This window comes from Nomascus leucogenys, chromosome 4 (genome assembly GCF_006542625.1).
Source record: "Nomascus leucogenys isolate Asia chromosome 4, Asia_NLE_v1, whole genome shotgun sequence".
Classification (NCBI taxonomy): domain Eukaryota; kingdom Metazoa; phylum Chordata; class Mammalia; order Primates; family Hylobatidae; genus Nomascus; species Nomascus leucogenys.
Window position 1 is genome coordinate 120210850 of NC_044384.1, and position 20468 is coordinate 120231317.

Consider the following 20468-nt stretch of genomic DNA (forward strand, 5'->3'; position numbering starts at 1 on the left):
AGATGCATCTTCCAGGAAGCATTTAAGGCTTTTCAGAGGCAGGATTGTCAGCTCAACCATGGCTTTCCCTGAAAAAGAGACCGAGGACATGCAGGGGAGCTGGAGGGAGGCCTCTGTGTGTCACCTGGGCATGGGGCTGTCCTGGCCGTGAGGGGTGGGGTGAGGGCGGAGGGTCAGAGGAAGCTCTCTCTAACCTTATTTCCCTTTAGTTTCTCATGTGACTACATCCTCAACATCAAGTCAGATGAGGGCAAACATGCCCTGGAGAGAGGAAATCACAGAATTTGGTTGTGTCGCTGAAGAGGCTAGTACAAGGGTGGAGAGCGACAGCAGCGTGGACTGGCAGGTAGCAGAGAGCTGGGTCTGCAGAAGAACTTCGGCATCCGCTCAGGGCTGACAAGAGGAGTTGGCTGCTTTGCTATCTGTCCTACATAGCTGACCAGCAGGCCAAACTTACTGCAGCTTGTGGCTGGAGTGTTAGCCCTGATTTGCCTCAAGGATTCCAAGGGAGATTCATTTCCTCTTATTTTTTCTTGGGGCTCCATTCCCCTCAACACAAACCTTCTCAGCTAATCCCTCTGTGCTGGCTTCAGAAGAAACTGAGAGATCGGTGGCAAGGAGGGATGGAAGCCGGAGGTGGTTTCTCCAAGTTGGGGATTGTGGTGTTTGAGGCATTGCCTTCTGTCTTTGGGACAGACTGGGAACTTTGGTAGGGGGTAGCTGAGAACTGCTGCTCTACTTCATCTCTGATCATAGTGGAAACATAGGGATGGGACATGGTTAAGGGGTCGTCTTATCCAGACACCTATGCAATGCAAGATTCCACCTGATGGCTTCTTGTACAATGACTTAAGGCTCACTCCCTCTGGAAATGATCTTGGCTGAATATTTCCACCCTGCCCCACACTCCCTCCAACAAAACTCTTTTCAGTTTCTTCTTACCCATCTGACCACTCCTTAGCTTCCCCCCAATTTCCTTTTGCATGTTGGTGTTGCTTGATCTTTGTCCTTGGTCTTCCCACTGACTTCAACTGCCGCTTACAGATCCATGACCTCCAGTTCCATAGTGCCAGTCCTGATTACTCTGTTCCCTGGATGTCCTTTATGCCTCCCAACATGGCATGGCCAAAACTCCTCCCGGAAATGTTCCTCTTCTGAATTCCCTAGCTCAGTGAATGGAGTCACTCTTCACCCAGTTTGCCTAGTCCAAAATCTGGGTGCAATCAGCTACTCTCTTAAATACTGCACCGCCTCCCCCCCACCCCCCACTGACCCCACTACTGCCCCCTGACCCTCACCCCCGATAGTCTCACACACTCCCCAGCACCTCCACAGATACATGTCACCAGATGTGCTGATTAATTTCCAGGTGCCCTCCAGGCCCATCTCCCTCCTTGTCCTCCCTGCTCTGTGCCCCAGGAGGCTGACTTCTGGGTTGCATCATCCAGGATCTATTGCCTTCCTGTTCTGGGTTGGGTTCTGTCAATGGGAGGTCCTGGGAAGATAAATAAGTTGATGCATTTATTATTCCTGCCCTTTCCCTACTGGGATGTGGTTTGGCAGCGACTGCATTTCTTCCCCTAAGGTCTTGCCTTCTGTGAGCCTACCCTCTCCCAGGGGTTCAGTCCTTTCTAAGTTCCAATAACCACTGCCTCCCCTTGCTCCTTCAGGTCTAGGGCTGGTAACAGCTTCCTGCTGTTGTTAGTGCTTCTGTGTGATTGTCCTTTTTGGTGCTTGTAACGCTGCCTACACTTTTCTGTGTATTGTCCCTTTAGTAAACTTTCTGCAGCTACATCTTTAAGCACCCTGGGTGTTTCTTGCTAGGATGCTGCCAGATATATCAGGTCATGCCATTACTATCTCCTTCATCTTCCTCAACTCTAACTTTGACAATTTAAAAAACAGGAAACTGGTTTTCTAAAACAAAATCACAAACAGTTCAAGGCAATAGCTCCAGCCACATGCCTCATTATTGTATCTGACCTGACTGTCTTGTGGTTCTTCTCATCAGTGTGACATAGAATTTAGTCCCATACTTTGGCTTTGTTTCCTGCCTCAGGTAGCATTGATGGCCCTCTGTACTTCCCTTCAAGTTTCCTACAGGGTGTTCACACATACTCATTCCCTTGGATGCTTGCCTTCTCTGTAATATACAAAGTATGGGGCATGCACCATCAAAGCTGGCTTCATGGGTGTGAGGTCCTATACTCAGAAGGGCCCAGTGCTTGGGTTCTTGCTCTTCTGTTACTGTCTTGAAACTATTAATAATTTTTTTAAATTTATTTTAATTTTTTGTGAGTACTTAGCAGGTGTATGTATTTATGGAGTACATGAGTTGTTTTGATATAGGCATGCAATGCTTAATAATCACATCAGGGATATTGGGATATCCATCTCCTCAGCATTTATCCTTTGTGTTATAATAATCCAATTATACTATTTTAGTTATTTAAAAATGTACAATTAAATTATTGTCAAATACAGTCAGCCTGTTGTGCTATTAAATACTAGGTCTTATTCATTCTATTTTTTTTTTTTTTTGTACTCGTTAACCATCTGCACGTCCCCCGCCATGCACCCACTACTCTTTCTAGGCTCTGGTAAACATACTTCTACTGTCTGTGTCCATCATTTCAACTGTTTTGATTTTTAGATCCTACAAATAAGTGAGAACATGTGATGTCTGTCTTTTTGCACCTGGCTTGTTTCACTTAACATAATGACCTTCAGTTCCATCCATGTTATTGCACATGCCTGAATCTGATTCTTTTTTCTTTTTTCTTTCTTTCTTTTTTTTTTTTTATGAGACAGAGTCTAGCTCTGTTGCCAGGCCAGAGTGCAGTGGCATGATCCCGGCTTGCTGCAACCTCTGCCTCCCGGGTTCAAGCGATTCTTCTGCCTCAGCATCCCGAGTAGCTGGGATTACAGGCATGCATCTCCACACCTGGCTAATTTTTGTATTTTTAGTAGCGATGGGGTTTCACCATGTTGGCCACGACTGTCTTGATTTCCTGACCTTGTGATCTGCCCACCTTGGCCTCCCAAAGTGCTGTGATTACAGGCGTGAGCCACTGCGCCCAACCTGATTCTTTTTTTATGGCTAAACAGTACTTCATTGTGTATCGGTATCACATATTCTTTATCTATTCCTCTGTTGATGGACACTTAGGTTGCTTCCAAATCCTGGCTATTACGAACAGTGTTGCAACAAACATGGGAATGCAAGTATCTCTTCAATGTACTGATTTTCTTTCTTTTGGGTATATGCCCAGCAGTGTGATTGCTGGATCATATGGTAGCTCTATTTTTAGTTTTTTGAGGAATCTCCAAACTGTTCTCCATAGTGATTGTACTAGTTGATATTCCCACCAACTGTGGATGAGGGTTTGCTTTCCACATCCTCACCAGCATTTGTTATTGCCTGACTTTTAGATAGAAGCCATTTAAACTGGGGTAAGAGAATACCTCATCGTAGTTTTGATTTGCATTTTTCTGATGATCAGTGATGTTGAGCACCTCTTCATATGCCTGTTTGCCATTTGTGTGTCTTCTTTTGAGTATATTAATAATTTTTTAAACAAGGACCCACATTTTCATTTTGCAGTGGGCCCTTCAAATGATAGAGCTGTTCATGTGTCCCATACTATGATTTAGGTAGTGTATGGGCACAACAGTGAATGACACTGAGTCCCACAAAGAAGGAAATGGCCTCCTTTTCATTTATCTTTTGATCCTTCTGATTATTTCCCATCCAACTACTAACTAGGCCCAACCCTGCTTAGCTTCTGAGATCAGACGAGATTGGGTACATTCAGGGTGGTATGGCCATAGACCCTTCTGAATATTTCAAGAAAAAAGATTTCATTTTTGTGCCAGCATGTGTTTAACAGCTCTCTTGACACTTGCTAATTCTCTCCTTTCTAATGTAGAGAGTGGGCCTTAGATTTTGGGTCTACTAATAACATCCCAGGGCCATATAAGAACACATTTTCTTTCATGGTTCCTTTTTATTATGGCGAGTGATACCACTTTTTCATTTATGGAACTAATAGAAAGTTTTCATTAAAAACGAATTTAAGGCTCACACCTGTAATCCCAGCACTTTGGGAGGCCGAGGTGGGCAGATCACAAGGTCCAGAGCTCGAGACCATCCTGGCCAACATGGTGAAACCCCGTCTCTACTAAAAATACAAAAATTAGCCCGGTGTGGTGGCGGGCGCCTGTAGTCCCAGCTACTCAGGAAGCTGAGGCAGGAGAATGGCGTGAATCTGGGAGGCGGAGCTTGCAGTGAGCCGAGATCGCACCACCGCACTCCAGCCTGGGTGACAGAGTGAGGCTCTGTCAAAAACAACAACCACAACAGCAACAACAACAAAGAATTTAAATAAAAAATATGGGTTAATTAAAAGTAAAATGTGAAGTAAATAAGTGTAGAGGTGACATTTGGATGTAACAACGATCTTGAAGACTTTTGAGAATAATTGAAATTTGGGTAACACTAGCTTAGAATAAGAACCATTTTTCCTTCTACCCTCAGCTCCCCAGAAGCCTATCCCAAGCCCAACTGGCCCTTGAGGAATTCAGGAGAAGGCTGTTCTGGAAATTAATATGAGAACTGAGTAGGAATTAATGTTATTCTCAGTTGAAGTCTTTGGTTCAATTTAAATAGCTCTGATTATGATACTTATAAGTTTAACCCAGAAATGGGTATACGAGGAGCAGAATCAGAGGGAGGCTGACTGTAAGACCTAATCATGCATTTATTTATTGCTGCCATCCACACCATGCCTGAACCCTGAGAGATAAGTAGACAGAGACAGAGTGAGGTGAAATAAACCTCTAGGGGCAGCTAAAGAAGACACATACTTCTCTGCAAACCTAAAACTCCTAAAGTCTCTTAGGCTTGGGGTTTTAGTGCTCAAATGGCAAGGAGTTAAACCAGGAGTAATCAGAGGGGTCAATTTACCAAAAAACCAGTTCCCAAGGTTCTTCTGGATGGCCATCCTGAGCTGGTGATGCATGTTCAGTCTGTGCATCTTTTTGTCTCTATGTATGACATTTAAGGTGGCAGAAACTTTCCCTACTGGCTACATTCTTCATCTTATTACACCCATCATTGATTTCATTGGCTGGCATTTAAAGAGGAAGCTTGTTAAACTAAGCTGTTATGCTTGTGGTTTTAGAGGTTGGCACAGCAAACAATTATAAAAAAGGAAGAAGCATGCATGGGTGGACGGAAGTGTGTCTCTCCTAACAACGTACAAACATACTTCTAGAAAAAAAAAGTCCCCACTAGCACAAAGCATCTCTGAGTGGATTTTGCAACAGCAAACTCCTAATCTCACTATCCTTCTGGACTGTAATAAGTGATGTGAAATGATTTCATTGGATGGGAGATGGAGGTTGGTGCAAGTTCCTGGGCCCGGCCCTGTATGTGTGGAAGTTATAAATGTGGTCCAGTTTCATCCCATTCCTCACAATTTCTGGGTAAATCACGTCAATTACAGTTCCATCTTCTGCCCCACAACATCATGCTCAGCTTGGACAACTCAATACAGGGAACCCAAGTGCAGGGTAGAAGTTAATTAATAATAGTAATAACGAGGATAATAACATTAACTGCTCTGCTCCAGGAATGAAACACAGAGCCCTTACTTAAATTATCTCCAGCTCTTAGAGAACATTTGAAAGCCAAGTATTATCCTCAGTTTTTAAGTGAGCTGCCCATTTGCCTGTTTGTTCTAATATCAATTTCCTGCCTGTTCCTTCTCTTGCTGTGTTCTGTATTTCAGGGAACTACATTTTCTAGGTCCCCTTGACAATAACCCTCCAGGTAGCTTCGGCCGATAGGAAGTACTGCTATGAAATTGAGGGTAAGAGGGAAGTAAGGACCCAGGATTTTCTCCCCTAAGCCCCACCCCTTTCCCTGGGTGGCACCTCTTGCATAGCAGCATATCATTCAGTTCTGTTGGCCACCTGCAGCTTCCTGGCCCTGATTAGTTACACCACATCCTCCCATGTTCCTCCAACTGCAGGGTGGTAGCAGCTTCCTGCAGTTGTTAATCTCTGTGCTGCCTCACTGTGTTCTGTTTGTCTCCTCAGTTCTTATAATCCTTGGGTAAACAATTCTCTAGTAAATTTCCCCCCATGTGAGTGGAGCAAACTGTTCCTGGTTTCCTGGCTGGATCTGACTGATATGCCATGGCAGAGGTTAGCAAACTTTTTCTATAAAGGGCCAGATAGTAAATATTTTAGGATTTGTGGGCCAGGAAGCAAAATTGAGGTACTTATTATGAAGGTATTTATATAATAAGAGGGAAAACAAATTTCCACAAGTTATTTTAGCTCACAGACCATACAAAAGCAGGTGCAGGCTAGAATTGGCCAGCAGGAAAGGACAAGAGGAACCAGTTAACCAGCTACTCCAACAACCCAGGCAAGAGTGGGTGGTGACTTGGACAAGGATGGTGGCCCTGAGATGGAACATGGTGGTTGGATTGGAGTCATATTCTCTATCTTAAAGCCAGAGTGATTGTCCTGAAATACAAACCTGATCATGTCACTGAGTAAAACCATCCCAAAGTCCTAGATTGTTCACAATGCAGTTGGTGAGCTCTGTGGACTCAGTAGCCATCTATTCCAAACCCCCATATGAGGATGCTAATGGGACAAGGAAGAACCAAGGAAAAGAGAGAGAAGTGGTGCAGTCTGTTTCTGTGTGTCAGCAGGGAAGAGGGATGAACAACAATTAATTTGGATGGATTTAGAGCTGAAAGGAGTTACTGTCTGTCTATAATTCTTTCCCTTCATTCCAGATTTCAGGACTTTCCATGCCAGCAGTTTGAGGGATTTGCTGCTAGCCCAGTTAAATTAAAAAGGTGAAAGTGTACTTTCATGTAGAGCTCACTCTGATGGGAGAGGGTCATTGTCATATTAAATTACCGTTTACTTCCAGTGCAGTGTTACTTCTTTCCAATGAGTATGTTACCCTCCAAGCATCCTGGGCCCCAAGAATGGCCTGGGGCACCCTTCTCACTCCTGACCCCACACAAGGCCCAGGCTCCTGGCACTTCTTTTCCTTAGTATGCAAAGACTTCCCATCCCACACACCTTTAAAGCTTAACCTAAGGCACATGGAGAGAATTCAGGGATCTATAAGCTTGGGTTAAAAAATTATTTATTTTCACTAACATCTGAATGAAACTTAGCACTTCTTTCTGTGATAAATGGAGGCCAGAAACCCACCATAGAACAGTTCCAGGCCAGGCACAGTGGCTCACGCCTGTAATCCCAGTACTTTGGTAGGCTGAGGTGGGCGGATCACCTAAGGTCAGGAGTTCGAGACCAGCTTGGCCAACCTGGCAAAACCCCATCTCTACTAAAAATACAAAAAGTTAGCCGAGTGTGGTAGATGCGTGCCTGTAATTCCAGCTACTTGAGAGGCTGAGGCAGGAGAATCACTTGAGCCTGGGAGGCAGAGGTTGCAGTGAGCAGAGATTGCACCACTGCACTCTAGCCTGAGCAGCGGAGTGAGACTCTGTCTCAAAAAAAAAAAAAAAAAAAAAAAATTAGCAGTTCCAGCACATATTATACAGATATTTTCATACCACACAGCTATTGTACATATTTTGAAATATTCATTACTTCCGTATGTCTAAGTTATTGCACCCACCACTAGATCTTATTAATGTTTAATAAAGACACGCAACTATCAGTACATCACCAATTTTTTTTTTTAAAATATCTTGGTAGCTGTATTCTTTTCTTATCCTTAGTATTTATTTTATATTCATAAAAATGTTGTTCAGGGAAGGTGCTTATAAGCTTCACTAGTCTCCCAAATCCTAAAGAAGAGCCCAGTTCCACCCCTCAGTGTTTCCACTCTCAAGAAATATCAGTGGATGGTGTTGGTCCCAGTTGGGGACAGGTATAAAGCAGAGTTCTCCTTCCTTAAGCACCTCATGCTTAAGAGGGAGCCAACTGTGCTCCCAGCCTTCCCCAGCACAGAAGCACTTAGCTAATTGTGTTGAACTCAGGGCCAGACCTCAGGGAGGGAGAAGCAGCTTGTCTGGGCCGCTTTGGCAATCAATTATTCCCCCAGGCAGAAAGATTGATAGCTTCTGCACATCTTGGCCCAGCTAATAATATCGCAGATGCTGTTTTAATTCCAAAGCACAGAGCCACCCCCAGACTTTCTTTTTAACCTCTCTGCCTAAAATGGGACGTAGTGAAGTGGCTTTCAGAGACAAAGTGACTATGCCACTTTGGGTCCATTTCAGTACTTATGCATCACGATTCTGTTCATTTCCACAGCTCACCTACTTTCTGGCTACCAATTTGAATTTTCTCCCATCCTTTGGTTACATTTCTCAATTTTATTTATTTATTTATTATTATTTATTATTTTTTTTCTTTAGCTCAAACAATCTCCTTCCCTGCATGTTCTGAAATTGCCTTTTCTCTCACTGGAAACCCCTGGATATTTTCTTGTCCTTCTCTGGACCTCTCTAATCCTTGATAGGGCTTGAGAAAACAGAGGTCTCTGAGTCTGAGCGATGGGCTGGGAGTGGGGAAATGGGAATTGGTTATTGTTTTCCCCCTGCTAGTTGTTCAGAGACACTTGGAACCCTGCAGGGCCCTGAAAAGCCCTTTTGAACAGATTGCTCCATGACATTGCTGAGAACTTATCCCTGAGAATACGGCCATTTCCAAGTTCAGCCTGAAAGCTCAGAAGTTTAAACAACAGTTTCTGGCAAGAAGTCTGTGATTAAAAGTGTTGAACTTTCCCAATCTGGTTGCCTAGAACTTAGCTGCCTTCCTCTCACTATTTGCTAATTTACCCTCTCCTTCTGTCCTTCTAGTATCTCCAGGGGACTTCCCCTCCCCACCCCCCAAGAGTCAAATAGAGCAGGGGGCCCCAACTCCTGGGCCACGAATTATTAGGAACTGGGGCTACACAGCAGGAGGTGAGCAGCCAGCTAGTGAAGCTTCATCTATATTTATAGCCACACCCAATTGCTCCCAAAACCTCCTGAGCTTTGCCTCCTGTCAGGTCAGAGGCAGCATTAGATTCTCGTTGGAGCTCAAACCCTGCTGTGCACTGTGTATGTGAGGGATCTAGGTTGCATACTCTTTATGAGAATCTAATACCTGATCATCTGTCACTGTCTCCCATCACCCCCAGATGGGACTGTCTAATTGCAGGAAAACAAGCTCAGGGTTCTCACTGATGCTACATTACGGTGAGTTGTATAATTATTTCATAAAATATTATAATATAATACTAATAAAAATAAAACACACAATAAATGTAATGCACTTGAATCATCCTGAAACCATCCCCCTCCACCACCCAATCTGTGGAAAAATTGTCTTCCATGAAACCAGTCCCTGGTACCAAAAAGGTTGGGGACCACTGAAATAAAGCATTGCCAACATAAGGCCCTTCCAGGAGCTTCTCTGAAAGGTCTTATAAGACTCGGGAGACACTGGTATCTCAATCAAGCAGTGTGGGTGTTTTTGCTTTTTCTCTGTGTTTTAAGCATAGGAAATCCCAACACAAGCAGTATCTTGAACTCTTTCTGGATAGAGGATTATGTAATTCAAGTGTTCCTATTACTGCACTTGTGTTAGTGACGGGCGCTGATCATGACCACGCTTGGGTGCAACCGTCTCTTAACAACTCATGGTAAGCTCGTCTAGTTTACATTCTTCTTAATTGAATTCTTTCCTTTTTGTCCCCCACAAACAAGAAGGTTTCAGGGTCACAGAAGGAAGTCGAATTCCACTGAAACAGCAGATAATTTTAAAATGATACTGTAAAAGGTGTGCATAGGGTTCAGGGGACCCACAGGGATGCTAAGATTCCCAGAGACTAGCATTGGAGGAGCCTGGACTGTCCCTAGACCTGAAGGGACAAGGGCAGCAGGCAGTGTTACGGGAGCCCCATGAAAAATGCAGCCGTAGAAGAGGGGCGGCCTGTCTTTCACAGGAAGATGCAGCCACCTTCAGAAATGAGGTGCAGAAGGAGGGAGGGTTGGGTTGAAGAATATCCTGGCCTCACTCCCTTCTCCTGTCCTCACATTTCCTTCTAGTAGTTCACATTAGTTGGCCCCTGTCAGAAGCCAGAAAGCAAGGAGACTTCTGTGGCCGTATGGGGTACAGAGCAGAGGGGAGAAAGGCAGAGGACGGACCTGGGTCAGGGGCAGGCTCTGGAGAATATGGTGGTGGATGGGAATAGCAGCAGTGCTGTTTGCTAGGCTGGGCTGGGTGTCTGCCTGAGCCCCGTGCCCTCTAGTGTGTGGTGCAGTTCTTCACTTTTCACAGAAAGGTGCTGACATGCTGAAAGATGAGTGAGCAAGTAAACTTTATTAAAGACAGTATAGGAGCAGTGCAGGTGGCCTTCATCCCACATTCCATGACATCCAGTGCAGTGTTACTTCTTCCCAATGAGTATGTCTTCCCCCAAGTGTCCTGGGCCCCACAAATGGCCTGGGGCACCCTTCTCACTCCTGACCCCACATGAGGCCCAGGCTCCTGGCACCTCTTTTCCTTAGTATCCAAGGACTTCCCTTCCCACACACTTTTAAAGCTCTCTTCTCTTAATCAGAGCAATCTATGTATCAGCTTTTCTAGATTTATAGTCATGTCTGAACTTTCTGTAATTGAGAAAGTTCTTCCTTAGAAAGCAGTTGGAAAAATGGTTTTTATTTTGGCTTACCTGTTTTTTGTTTTGTTTTGTTATTGCAGAACAGAAAACTGGGAAACCCCGAGTTCTTTGCTCTCTGGGCTGCGAAAAAGACAGACAGGACAAGGGAAACTGTTGAAGTGTTAGACAGTATCAGATTTTTAAAACAAAGAGATTTTCTTTCAAAGTTTAATTGTGATAATAAACACATAACATAAATGTATCCTTGTAACCACTTTTTTTTTTTTTTTGAGATAGAGTCTTGCTCTGTCCCCAGGCTGGAGCGCAGTGGCATGTTCTTGGCTCACTGCAACCTCTGGCTCCCGGGTGAAAGCAATTCTCCTGCCTCAGCCTCCCAAGTAGCTGGGATTACAGGCGCACACCACCATGCCTGTCTATTTTTTTTTAGTATTTTTAGTAGAGATAGGGTTTCACCATGTTGGTCAGGCTGGTCTTGAACTCCTGACATTGTGATCCACCTGCCACAGCCTCCCAAAGTGCTGGGATTACAGGTGTGAGCCACTGTGCCCGGCCCTTGTAACCATTGCTAATTGTGTAGTTCAGTAGTGTTAATTATATATCATGCAACAGATCCTTAGGATTTTTCATCTTGCAAAAGCAAAACTCCATACCCATTGAACAACCATTCTGCCATCTCCCTTTTTCCTAGCCTCTTGTAACCACTTTCTACTTTCTGTTTCTATAAGTTTTGCTAATTTAGATACCTCATATGAGTGGAATCATATGGTATTTGTCTTTTTGTGACTGGCTTATTTTATCTAGCATAATGTCCTTAAGCTTCATGCATACTGTGGTATGTGACAGGGTTTTCTTCTTTTTAAAGGTTGAATAATATTCTATTGCATGTATATTCCACATTTTCTTATCTACTCATTTATCAGTGGAAATTGGGTTGCTTCCACCTCTTGGCTATCGTGAATTATGCTGTAATGAACATAGGTGCAAATATCTCTCCAAGTTCCTGCTTTGAATTCTTTAGGATATATACCCAGAAGTAGAACTGCTGAGTTTTATGGTAATTCTACATTGAATATTTTGAGGAGCCTCCATACTGTTTTCCATGATGGTCACACCATTTAACATTCCTACCAATAGTGTACAAGTTTCTAATTTCTCCACCTCCTCACCAACACTTGTCATTTCCTGTTATTTTTTACTTTTTCTTTTTTTTGATTTTGGACAGCAGCCATTCCAATAGGTGTGAAGTGATATCTCCTACCTTTGTGGTTTTGATTTGATTTCTCTAATGATTAAGAATGTTGAGCATCTTTTCATATGTTTGTTGCCCATTCGTATATCATCTTTGGAGACATGTCTATTGAAGTCCTTTGTCCTTTTTTGTTGTTGTTGTTGAATTGTAGGAGTTCTTTATATATTTCAGATATTAACCCCTTGTCAGATAGATGATTTGCAAATATTTTCACGCATTCCATAGTTTGTCTTCTCACTTTGTTGATTATTATTTTTTGAAGACAATGTCAGGTTTTGCCTAACTTCTCTAATCATAACAATCTTTGGGCTCTTCTTCAAAATATAGTGTATTCCCAACTCATTTTCCTAGAAATTCTGATTCAGGAGCTATAGTTCAGGGCCCATGCATCTGCATTTTCAACCAGGGCCTCAAGTGATCCTATCAAATACATTTGCAACACTTTGGATTCCACTATAATTGTGTTTCTCAACTGCAGGGCTGCGCAATGGAAACATGTAAAAAATATTAATGTCTGGTCCTACTCCCAGAGTTTCTGAATTATTTGAGAAAAATCAATTGTCAGTAAATTGAGACCTAGGTGTTGGGATTTTAATAAGCCCTGAAGGGACACTATTAACCATCCAGGCTTAAGAACCACAGCCCTATCTTCCCTTCAGGGCAGGGACCCCCCTCCTGGCATAGTGCCTGGCTCAATTTGTATTTGTTGTACTCCATGCCTCACTTTCTTATTTTGAAAGTGATTCTTTCATTTATTACATTTGAAAGTGGTTCTTGTCTGGTGGGGTTGAGAGCTTTATACATGAATCGGACATCTGTGGTCAAAAGTCTCCATGTTGTGATGAGAAGCTGAAAAAAACCTGACTGTCAGTTTGTGTCACAGATAACCCAGTGAAGTTCTGCTCTTTTGTGGTGAGATCTGAATATTTCCTTCTGCAGAAGTTACAGGCACTGATTAAAGAAGTTGGCTGCCTCAACTGCTCAAAAGAATGTACCTTTTATCACTGGATTATCTACCATGGTTAAGTCCACAGCTGCTTGCAATTACCCTGGACCCTGTGAAATCATCTCTTTATTCATGGCAGGTTTTTCTTCTCAAAAACTAATATGTGATTATTTAAAAATTATTTCTACACCACCCTATGTAATGTGGATGTGTGGTTTTGTGGCTCTAAACACCAATATGGGGCAAGAAAAGCTAGCTGGAGAATTTATAAATTAGCTTCCATTTATCCTTCAGACAAACAAGCTATTTATTAGTAGGGGAGTGTAGTAAGAGAAAAGAATGTGGAATTGAGAATTCAGACCTGATTCTTTTGCCTGCTCTTTATGGGCTTGTGGGGCATGACATCTAACCTTTCTTGGTCTCAGCTTGTTTATCTGTAAAATGGAATTAATAATAGTACTCACTGAGGCTGCAGGAGGACCAAATGAAAAAGACATAACAGTGATTCGTTAACCTTTGTATGCAAATAAATGTTATGCCCTTAATAAGTGGAAGTTGACCCTGTTGCTACTATTGTTATGAGCTGTTGTGTCTATCAGTGAACATTGCTTTTACAAATCTCTTCTAGATGAAAGAGGCAAACTCTTCATCTTCATAGTGCCTGCAAGGCCCCAAAGAGCACACAGCCACAAGGACATGAAATATTTTTGAGCACATTTCCTGTCTGCACATGTTTGCCAAATTATTCCAAAACATGACCATCCTCCTATTGGATGAACACAACTGCAAGCCATAGCACCATTTTCTTCTTTAGCTTTTTCAGATGACCAGTCTCTTCCAGCTTACTCACCAGCCATAACCAAATCAAATGGAAAGAGAAACTGCCTGTAACTAGAACTCATTCATGCCAAAGTGTTGACATGCCTATTCCCAGATGCATTTTAATCTGTTTATTTCTACTTGTGGACCCAAAGCCATCTGTCATGTTATATACAAAAAAGTTTTGTATAAATTTTTCTTCAGCTGATAAGAGGTATATTTTTGAAAGCATGGATAAATTTAAGATTTTAGCATGAGACTGATTTGGAGAATGAAAGCATTTGCTCTCAGGGGAGGGATACAGGGCATACGAAAAAAAACTCATGGGGAGAGGATCAAGAACCTCTCATTAAGGCATGTGAAAGTAATGTTGATATAAAAGACAGGAAGAAGATCTTTACTGAGCACCTACTACATACTCACGCTGTGTTAGCTACTGCATTTCAGTTTCTCGTTTGATTCTTATAGTGACCCTGCTGGAAAGGCACTCATTTCAATTTTACACAAGAGGCCTAGAGATGTCATGTGGTTTGATCAAGATCACACAGTGTGAGTGATTTGTTTGATTCCAAAGCCCATATGTGTTCTTCTTTACCAGTCTGACTTAGGGGAAACCAACCACAGTGACAGTAAGTAGAGACAGATACTTGAAAATTATCAAAGAGGTGGATATTTGGAAACACAAAAATTGTTTGATATATAAAGTACTTCTAGCAAGAGTCATTTATGTCCCATTTATGCCTAATTACCACATAACACAATAATGATTATGATTAAATATCTGACAGATGAGTTGGCTGTACATTTTATTTGATCCAAACAGAAAGTACAGCACATATGGGCTTTATCTTCATCATTTCTTGCCCACACAGCATGGTCATTTCTTTGGTCAGCAGTTTCAGGCCACCACCTGTAGTCTAGACATGTAACAAAGTAGAGCCATATATAGTCTTTGCATTAATTAGCCATTTATATATATATGACTATGCCATATATAGTCTTTGCATTAATAAAGTAGAGCCATATATAGTCTTTGCTCTACTTTGCAAAGTAGAGCCATATATAGTCTTTGCATTACTTTAACAAAGTAGAGCCATATATAGTCTTTGCATTAATAAAGTAGAGCCATATATAGTCTTTGCTGTACTTTGCAAAGTAGAGCCATATATAGTCTTTGCATTACTTTAACAAAGCAGAGCCATATATAGTCTTTGCATTAATATATAGTCTTTGCATTAATTAAGATTCTTCTTTGCATTAATATTATTATATAGTCTTTGCATTAATTAAGATTATTCTTTGATTCAACAAAAGAATAATCCATCGATTTGCTAATTGTTCCTCCTTGCTTTGTACAGGTATCATTAGGAAAAACAAATACATTTAGGCTTCAGTGACTAAAAGTTCCTTCTTTGGTTATTGAATTTGCTGAGACTGGTTTTTAAATTTTGAGATTAAGATGAGTGTCTAGGCCCGCAGTGAGTGAGCAAATTAACTGATTTGTTCTTGGAGAGAGAAAAGAGGTTGCTTAAAATGGCAAAGGATGGGGGTATGAGTGGCAGGGAGATGCAGCTATAATGAATCAGGAAGCAGTGGATTAGGATTCAGAAAATCTGGTTTTGCTATTATTTGCTATATAGCTGTAACTTATGCATATTAATTTTTTAAATCCCTAAAGTGAGAATAATAATAATATCTATCTTATTTGGCATGTTTTAGACTCTTAACGCAAACCCTGAGACAAGAATTTTGAGTGAAGGTTCTTTATTTTGGATGTGATCCAAGGAAGCATAGTGAGGTAATTGATGAGCAAGTGAGAGCTGTGGGTAACTGAGGGTCAATACCATGAGGATGCTGTATTGTTATCTACCACTATGTAACAAGTTGACCCAGAATTTAGTGGTTTAAAATAACAAGTATTTACTGCATTCATATTTTTTTACATCTGGAACTTGGAGTGGCTTATCCAGGTGGTTTTGGCTCAGAATTTATCTCACATGAAATTATATATAGCCAAGACATTAGTCAAAGCTGCAATAATCTAAAGGGATGAGTGGGGTTGGATGATCTATTTCCAAGGTGGCTCAGCCATGTAGCTTGTGAACTGGTGATGGTTGTTGGCAGGAGACCTCAGTTCCTATCTGCATCAACTTCTCCACAAGCTGCTAGAATGTTCCCATGACATGGAGGCTGGCTTTTCCCAGTAGAAGTGATGCCAAAGAGAAGTCGCCTTCTTATGACCTAGGTTTGGTCATAAATGATGCTATGATGACATAGCATCACTATCATCTTCTGGTCATTCAAAGTGAGTCACTTAGTATAGCCCACATTCAAGGGAAGAAAACTCAGTCTCTATCTCTTGAAGAAAGAAGGTTCGAATAATTTGTTAACATGTCTTAGAACTGCCACACACCCTGTGTGGTACACACTTCAGAATTTTCCTTTTCCCTGAGAGTGAAAGGAACTGAGTTATTGATTGGTTGAAGATACTCGGTGGTGTGCTGCAGGCAAAAGTGAGTGAAATTGAGAGAGAGAGAGAGAGAGAGATGTTCTCCTGTTTGGAAGGAAATATAGGAGGTTAAGAGATACTCTCTGAGGTCCTAGGGTTGCTGAAGAGCACTGTTGATAAGCTGTACTGACACAGGCTGATTCCTGTCCGCAAGAAGAACCAGTGGTGCCCAGGCCAGCTGAGAAATCTGAGCTCAGTTTAAGCCTAACTCTTACTTAACAATCTCCATTTATCGTGACTGGAAGAACTTGCCTTTTCTTACCTTTGTATCCTTCAGCTGAAAATGAGATTGAGGATTTTGTTCTATTTCCTAGGATCCCCTTGCTTGCACTAGCAGATTATTTCCAAATGCCATATAAATGAAAGGTATTTACAAACATATACACATACACTTGCATCCACAAAGACAAATTGCACCCCTCTCTGCTTTGCTATTTCTGGTGCTAACCTTCATTTATAATGCCATATTTATGTAATTACAGTGCTGCGGCGGTGGATCATGATTTCAAAATACAATCATAATCACCATCAGAAGAAAGGTGAGAGAAGATGAAAAACAAACGCAAAGCAATTAAAAAGGATGAGTTTTCCTACTAAATGAGTGAATTTGTTTCCCATTGCCTTCTCCTACACTTGGGCCTTGGGATGCTCTGCCTCTAGCCATGTGCATGTGTGTGGGGGTGTGCATGCATGTGTGTGTGTGCGTGTGTGTGTGTTTACATTTTTGCCCTTATTATGAATCTGGGCCTGGGCTTAGAGCATGAATACTCACTGAAGTGGCTTATTACTTGGAGAATACCATCCTCCTGCTTGATTGGATTTTTCTGTTTAAGCATCTGTGGTTTTAGTGGTCAGAGGGTCTTGGCCACAAAGTTTATTTTATGACCCATGTACCACCCTTCACATCTCCTTTTATGAGAACACTTTTAGTACATGACTTCGACAGTAGTACAGTAGTATTTTTTTAAGTTTTTCTGTGCTTGAAAAATAATTTTCCACTTCCAGAATTTACCTGCCCCTCCATCCCTGCTTTCCCAATCCCCACTCCTTCCATTATCCTTTTGCAACACCCCTCCACCTCCATCACTGACCGAGATGCCTGAAAATTCAATAACATCCTATTATCTCTGCTGGGCAACTTGCTAGCTAGAAGCTCAGAGGACTGGTCACTTTGTGTTGGGGACACTGCCTTTCTTGCTTGTTGCATTCTTGCAAACCTGTGGAAACACTGAATCCCTTTGCACTGCCTGGAAAGCCATTCTTTGTATTGATCTTTTTTCTTTTTTCCATTTCTGCCTTGGGGTGCAATGAAGGCACAATATATTTCACCAAATCTTAAAACCTTAAAGTAATTTGTGCATCCAATTTTGGGGCTGCCTTTTTCTTCCAGAAAGTTCCCTGAGGCTATCTCATATAAAATCTTACTTTGAATAACATATTTGGACACATTGATGAAAACATTCCTTTAGTGCATTGCCAGTTGCCAGATTGGAGAAAAAGACTTCAGGAGAAAGGGAGGGAATATTTTGAATTTGTTTTTGACTGTGGCTTAAAGGAGTAATAATCACCCATTACTTTGGATCAGAATCTTCCAATGACTCAAGAGCAGATATTTTTATCATTTACTTTCTATACTCTCATCCTCTTTATCCCATGTTACTCTGTTCCTGTGAGAGTTGAGGGGCAAGGAAAAAACATAAGGAAGGGGTAGAGGTGAGAGAATTTAAATGGGAAGTCTGGTTCCTTTTTATTTTTTCATCAAGTGTCACATATACAAGTCTATAGGTATCTCAACAAATCTGTCCCCCACATCCAATGCATCTTTTGTACTGACAAGGAGGGGGTTGGAAATGTCGTCTGTAGCCAGCTTATATCCTGTCAGTGTTAAGATTTTATTCTTGTGACTTTATAGTTCTCAAACTCTTTTTAAGGGTCACTGGAGGGTGATCTTTTGTTGAAGAGATGGGTTGGGGAGGGAGTGTGTTTGTGTGTGCCTCTTGGTCTGTAATAATTATGGCTGACGTCAAAGTTAGAAAATAGGTTAATTTCAGGAAATTCTTTTAATTTCTCAATTAAGTAAGAAATAACCATTAGTTTATTTTAAAATAAATGTTAACAATTAAATATGAATTTTTAATGTAGATCCCTTTTACTGATTTAGGGCAAAGAGAACTTCTTTCACTAGGAGTTGTTTCCTCTAACTCAGTTCACCTCCTATTGTATCTCATCTCTGGCTTCTGAAATCTTACTCCTATTTTAATGGCTGGCTCAGGATTTCCTGTCTACTGTTTCTTCCATCACTGATAGAGTTTCCCCTCATCTGCGGCGACCACACATACTCTAATAAATTAACTGCTCAGGATTGCTATGTTAGAGGAATGGGGTGGAATCTAGCAAAGTGTAGCAAATTATTTTTATCTCCTACTCCCTGTTAAGCAGCAGTTCTTATTCTATTATCTGTGTTTTGATTCTAGCTGTTTGATCCTCAAAGTCTAAAAGTAGCTTCTGTGCAGTTTTATGGTGGTATGGCTGTTACTTGCTGCTATAAATTCCTTTGGTTGAGCCACATCCGCTTGCCACATCCTGAAAATACACTCAACTGTATTTTCCCATGCACACCTATATATTGTGGCCTGTAGGGACACTGCTTCTTTTTTTTGAGATGGAGTTTCGCTCTTGTCACCCATGCTGGAGTGCAGTGGCATGATCTCAGCTCACTGCAACCTCAGCCTCTCAGGTTCAAGCTATTCTCCTGCTTCAGCCTCCTGAGTAGTTTGGATTACAGGTGTGCCACCACGCCTGTCAATTTTTTTTGTATTTTTGGTAGAGATGGGGTTTCACCATGTTGGCCAGGCTGATCTTCAACTCCTGACCTCAGGTGATCTACCTGCCTCAGCCTCCCAAAGTGCTGGGATTACAGGCTTGAGTCACTGCACCTGGCCAACATTACTTCTATATACATTTATTTTTCCCTTCCTCACAAACCCGCCAGTTCTGAATCAACAGCAAGTACAACATTGCCATTTCTCCCACACCATGCTGACCTTGTTGTTTCTTATTTAGCTAATGATGTGTTACAGTTGGCATTTCACTGGATGGTTTGCAAGAGTCAGTCTTTCTTTTTCTAGTGCTACAATTAGGTTCAACAAGAGAGAAGAGTGCTGTGATGGGAAAACTTTACATTCTCAGACATTATTTGTATCTGGGCATTTTGAAAAGATGAAGGGCAGGCTTGTTGTCATTATGTCTCCATCTGACAATGTGGTTAATGTGTCCTTCATAAAGCTCAGCTTAAATAGGGAAAAACAAGGGAATTGCAATGGTGCATTTCCATGACTTCTGATGGCACACTCTAATTCTTCTGCCTTGCTGTATTTAAGCAAAGAAGGTGGGAGATGGGAAGAGGAAAAAGAGATAATGTAAAAGGTAGGCCAAGGGAATAGCTTGGATGTGCTCATACCTGAGGCAGGAACAGGTTGAGTTTAACACAGTGCTATCGAGTTTCTTATGTTACCTTCCCTCTGCTCTTGCTATTGACTTTGCTTTCTCCTAATTCTGGCTTGCTCGTGATTCCTCATAGCTTCTAAAGGTATTCCATGGCCTTCTTTGATGTACACTGTCATCGTCTTCTCTTACTCATTTCCTGTTTCAAATATCTGAGGAAAAGAATCTGACTGGCATAACTTTTTTTCTTTTTTTTTTTTTGACGGAGACTTGCTCTGTCACCAGGCTGGATTGCAGTGGCGAGATCTTAGCTCACTCCAACCTCCGCCTCTTGGGTTCAAGCGATTCTCGTGCCTCAGCTTCCCAAGTAGTTGGGATTAGAGGCACATGCCACCACACCCAGGTCGTTTTTATATTTTCAGTAGAGACTGGGTTTCACCGTGTTGGCCAGGATGATCTCAATTTCCTGACCTCATGATCTGCCTGCCTAGGCCTCCCAAAGTGCTGGGGTTACAGGCATGAGCCACAGCACCCAGCCATAACTTGTCTTTTTACCTGTGGCCACTCCAGAGGTCATGGAGAGGCTATGGTTTGCTTGCTCTTGCTTTAGATTTGCACCCCTGACTGAGACCAGAATGGCCAGGCTGCGTGGTATAAAACATATCTTCCTGGGGCTACATGTTCTGCAGAGGCTGTGGGTAGGCACATTCTGGGGTATGGTAGGTGGCGGCCAATATCACCTCAGGTTCTCCAACACAGCAGACACAAGCTATTCATGCTTGTAATTAATTTTGTACCCTACATGAACATAAGGCAAAAGAGCCCACAAACA

At 42.0% G+C, this 20468-nt stretch overlaps 1 pseudogene; it reads left to right on the plus strand.

Annotated features, from left to right (window-relative positions):
* The first annotated feature begins 256 nt into the window (after positions 1-256).
* The window catches only part of LOC100589892, a 50780-nt pseudogene continuing 30568 nt past the window's right edge, over positions 257-20468 (plus strand).